Here is a 5775-nt window from a genome sequence, read left to right on the forward strand (position 1 = left end):
GTTTAGTGCCAGGATAGAGCAAGTAGCTCTAAGCGATTCCGATCCAATGAGTTACAGTTGTGTTTTACTTTGAGGAAGGAATTATGGAGTGTTGCACGTGCACAGTAGGAATTATGGCGTGTTGGAATATAATCCACAACTTTCGGCCTGTGTTTGAATCGGAATCGATCGTGCTTTCCATCGAGTTCTTGGCTTTGCTTACATGATGAGTAGTACTAGTTGGAAATCTCTGGGGTTCGGAGCAGCAACAATCGATCCATCATCCCAACTAGCTACGTACGTACGGCCGAAGCAAACCGTCATCAGCGCAAAGCGCTAATCGATCGTGCACGGGTAACATAACATGGCGGACGCGGCTGCCAAGACACGGAGAAGCATGGACGGCATCGCGGCCTTGCCGGAGGACGTCATCCTCCAGGTCCTGTCCCGCGTGGGCACCGTCAAAGGCCTCTTTATGCTCGCCGTGACATGCCGACGGTGGCTGCGCCGCTTCACCGACCCGGCCTTCCTCCGCGGACTGTGCCCGGGCCAGGGCGTGGGGCACCGCGCGCTTCCTCGGCTTCTTCTTTCAGCAGACAAGTTTCGATCGATGTGGAAGGATGATGGATACGCGGATGATGCAGCACACCTCGGTCTTCGCACCCACCTTCCTGCCGGCGCCGGGGTCGCCGCTTGGCCCCAAGGCCTGTGCCCTCACCTCCTTCGTCGCCGACGATGATGGCACCTTCAACTACGCCCAGCCCCTAGCAGCGCGCCGCGGCATCGTCCTGATGCAGCTGGCCCCCCGCACATTGGCCACGACCAGACAGCTCCTCGGCCTCTGCAACCCTATCACCGGCGAACGCCATGTTATTCCGCCTCTTGAGTGCTCCGTCTACGGCTACGCCATCATCACAGCCGCCGATAGCGGCGACCTCGATGGGAAGCAGCCGCCATCATTGCCAGGGTGCTTCGCGTTCTCGCAGCTGCTCCTGGCCACCGTACAAAATCTTGGGGTGTATCTCAACTCTTACTCCGCCGCCACGCGCAGCTGGAGCGCTCCCACCTTGTGCCTGGACAGCCCCCACATCTCCCTTGTGGGTGAGAGATCCGCCGTTGTTCACCAGGGCGCGGCGCACTGGCTGTGCATTGATCGAGTTCACCACCTGCTGTACAAACTCAGCGCGGAGGTGGGCACGAGCATGGCGCGCTTCTCCATGACGTAGCTCCCCGTCCGTGCCGGAGGCTCACCGCTCCTCTGCGTGAGCAGAGACGGCAAGCTTTCCATCGCTTGCGTGTATCTCGTGCACGTGACTGTTTGGACGCAGCAAGGCGAAGAAGGTGGCGACGACACCCCTGCGGCTTGGCTTCGCACTGTGATCAGAATTCCAACTGCGGTGCCGTACCCGAAGTATCACCCGCTAAGTCAGCCCTTAGAGAAGTGGTTTAACTTCAACATGGGATCCCTGCTCGTGCTGTACAGGAGCAGCGCCATCTTCATCCTCGACCTCGAGAAGAAGGTAATGGAAAAGGTCATGGATTGCTTGGGGCCACTATCCAATGATAAACTGAGTCGGACGCCTGTGGCGTACGAGATGGACTTGGTGGAATTCTTTGTGCTCCAGCTTGGCGGACTATGTAGGAGTCTTTTAGAATAACGAGCAAGCATGCCCATGTGTTGCAACGGAAGAAAAAAACCATATGTCTCTAACCCAATAAGCATGGCTCAAGACCCTAGTAAGAACATTTCATCTGTTTCAACACTGTAACATACCTGTGTTGCCGCTTATCTTTTTTTTCCTCACTGATGGTGTCTGTGGTTTCCACATGGTCACAGTGCATCCAATCATGGTCAATCATAAGACAATGAGCTCGGCCATTCCATGACACACTTGTCACCGAATTTGCACCAGCACAAGGGAATGTTTAATAAAACTTTAAAAACGGTGTAGGCCATCCTCCATGAACTACTTCCTGCACATGGTCCATACACCGGCCCCCTCATAAGGTTTGGAGGGCTCGCTTCAGTGTTTGTAGTCGTCGCTAGGTAGTCTACGGATCTGGTTATAATTTCTATTATTTCTGGTATTCATTGTACTACCATGTTTGAAGATGAATAGATCGGAAATTTTCTTGCAAAAAAAAATGGTACCAGGAAATTTCCGGAGATAACAGATGTGCCTTGTCTTTAAGAAATGACTCCCAACAAGGGTTTTGGTTACCACTCGAAACTCCGAGGTTTACCACAATTACCGCATATTTCGGTCCCCCTCGATAAATGGGCATTTCGAGCAAAAAAAATTGAATTTTTTGAATTCAAACGCTCAATGTATAGTAAATTATGGCAGCACCTGATAGCACGCGCATAGATAACGTTCCACTGAGCTCGTAGCTCTTTTATGACAAATATAAGTGCAAGTGCTATCTATATCTATTTGGAAAGAATTTGAATTCAAAATTTAATTATAAATTTAGTCTGAAATTCATTCAAAATTTGCTCGAAATTTTGTGGTAACCGTGGTAACCACGTTTACCGCCCCCCTCGGTAAAAATGCACCATTCAACCAAAACCTTGTCCCAACCGCAAGCCGGCTTTGGTAGGGGAGTGACGACATTGACGCGTCGGTGGCTCGTTCTTACAGCAGTAGTGGTCGTTCGGTGATCTTGAAATCTTGATGTAATTTTTATTATGTTTGAGATGCGCTATGTACTTTTAACCACAATCTCGAAGAACTAGTGATCAACAATCTAATCATAATTCTCGATAATTACACTTACTTGACCAAAATTCTCTACATCTTATAACTTGTGTGACATTCATATCTGAGTTGGACATTCTAGTCTTTTTTCTTTGTGCCTTTTACTTCTTATAGTTTTACTTCAATATTTCCCCTACTCAGAGAAAAACATCCAACTTTAAGAGTTGCATGAGCCCCAAACATCTCTAGGCATGTAAGTCTCATTACATCCTTTGATCTCGTTCTTTCTCTTTAAGTTCTAACCATCAACTCATGATTGGCGTTCTTCCGGATCTTACACATTTCAGTCCTAAACATAGTTGAATGCTTCACTAGAACTTGCAAACAAAATACTTCTTTACATATCACATGTCCTTTATTCTTTGTTTGTTTCTGAAAACAATTTTCCAAAAATATCACATAACTATCCCAAACATTTTGAAGATCGAGTTTCTCGGAGGCAGGCAGAGTGTAATGTAATTCTAGCCTTTTGGATCAAAGGACGTGAGTCTCTAGAGTATTGTAAGCATGCAGTACAAAATCCTTCTTGGCACTCTAGAGGGCAATCCTCTCATTACGTTTACCAATTGTAAAGATTCAATCAGATAAATAACAGTTAATCAATTTCAACAGGAAAGGTAGAACCGTCAGCCATTATTCTCCAACTATAATGCAAACTACACATATACATTATTTTCGCACTATTGATTAAAAATAAATTAAAACATAACTATGCTCCCACTCAAACCAATATCTCTCATAATGATTTTAAGTGATTCAAGATCCTGATCTTATTCACAACCATTGATGTGAACATCACTGATGACGTGAACTTCAACTGGTAGGCAAACTTTTGCCGTTCATATCTCCATATGACTCTTATTCATCTTTCTATGCTTCATGCTCTGAGCTCAGAGTGATTCTCCTAGAACCTCAAGACACCAAGTGTTTTTGCTTGTACGGTCTAACCTTTCATCACGATTTGTTTGTACTCATATGGGCATGACGCACTCCGAATTGCTACGTGTTGTAGACGGTTGCAACACTTGGAAAAACACTTGTAACTTGATATTTTCTGTGAGAAGATCACCCTAATAATTGACTGTTTGCGCAATCAAGTGGTGCAAACAACAAAAAGGATAAGCATCTCACACAATTCATAATAGCATGGTATGGTATAACCCTTGTCCCCGGGAATGTCTCCATGATCCTCTGAGGTCTTGATAACTTTTTCCAAATTCGTGAACATCTTTTCAAAATAGATGAACTTTTTTCAGATTTGTGAACTTTTAAAAAAATAATGATTTTTTTTCAAATTGCTTTAACTTTTTTCCAAATTCAGTGACATTCCTCAAAATCAATCAATTTTTTTTTAACGAATTTGATGAACTTTTTTCAAATTCGATGCAATTTTATCAAATCAATGAACTTTCTTCAACTTTGTGAACCTTTTTTCAAAATTGATAAACTCTATTCACATTTGCAAACTTTTTTTTATGATTAATGAAGTTATTTTCAAATTCAATGAAATTTTTTTAAGTCAATGAATGTTTTCTAATATCTGATGTTTTTTAAAATCCGTGAACAATTTTGAATTCACGAGTTTTTTAGAACAAAATCAATTTTTAATTATATTTTTATATTTTATTAAAAAGTCAACGATTGACCAGTCAACTGGTCAACTGTTGAGTGACTGCACCAATTCCCTTTTAGGGGACTGAGCGAGTGAAGCGACTACATTTTTTTGAGTGGTGAGCGAAGCAACCACGTGAATACGCGAGCGAGCGATGGACTGTTGGTCCGGCCCACGAGAGCAGCGGCGTGGGCAACAACTTCCCAAGCTGGCGCCATAAGGCGCCTCCCCGGGGGTTCGTGAAAATTCATGTAGATGTGGGTGTAATACAAGGAAGAGGTAGTTCAGCTGCAGCTGTCTGTCGGGATAGCAATGGTAATTTTTTGTGCAGTTCAGCACTGGTCATCGAAGGGTTAGATGACCCTGCAATTCTAGAGGCTATTGCATGTAGAGAGGGGATTGCTCTAGCTGAGGATCTCAACGTCCAGAATATAGTCATTGCATGTGACTCCAAGCAAGTAGTCTTCGATATCAATAGAGGCAGCAAAGGAAGATATGGTGCGATAGTTAGTGAGATCATTTTCAATTCAACTCATTTTCAATGTAATTTTGTTTTCGAGGGTCGTGCTGTTAGTTACGAAGCACATAGGCTAGCTAAACGCTCGTTACTCTTTGGTCTGGGAAGCCATGTATGGCTTGGCCAACCCCATGAGCAAAATTGTATCCCACTATCTGCGGATTTTGAGTAATAAATGGCGTTTTACCCCTCAGAAAAAAAGCCGGCGTCATAAGCGCCAATTATGAGCATCCGTCGGGCTAGAAGAAAAAACACCTCAAATTTTTTTGATAGATTTATACAATAATGGTCTTTAAAAATTGTTTGCAAATTCAAAAACTGTTCTCAACCTTAAAATCATTGAGAAATCAAAAATTACATGCGACTTCAACAAATGATCATGAATTTGAAAAATCTTAGTGATTTAAAAATGTTCATGAAAGTCAAAAAGTATTTGTTACCTGAAAAATTGTACATAAAAATAAAAAATGACACTGAAATAAAACAGTGCTCGTAAATAGTTTTTTCATTTATTATTAAATATTTTCACTTTTACAAAATGTCCAAGAATTCAAAATATGTTTGTTAATTTTTAAATATTCGTAATTTGATTTTTTTTTCAGGAAAATCTAATTTGCAAACTGAAGAAATCTTTTGTGATTTTTTCATGAATTCAATTTTTTTGTGAATTTTAAAAATGTTTGTCAATTTGAACAATTGTTCACAAATTCAACAAATTTTCATGATCTTAAAAATGTTCAAGAATTCAAGAACTTTCCAACTATTGTAAATATGTTGTTGATTCGTTACATTGTTCAGGAGAATCAGATACAGCTATCAGATTAAAAAATGTTCATGATTTTTATTTAATGCATTCGGAAAAGGATTGTGAATTTAATATTCTTCGAACCAAACAATTGTATTCTCAA

Source organism: Triticum dicoccoides, chromosome 7B (assembly GCF_002162155.2).
Source record: "Triticum dicoccoides isolate Atlit2015 ecotype Zavitan chromosome 7B, WEW_v2.0, whole genome shotgun sequence".
In the NCBI taxonomy this organism is placed as follows: Eukaryota; Viridiplantae; Streptophyta; class Magnoliopsida; order Poales; family Poaceae; genus Triticum; species Triticum dicoccoides.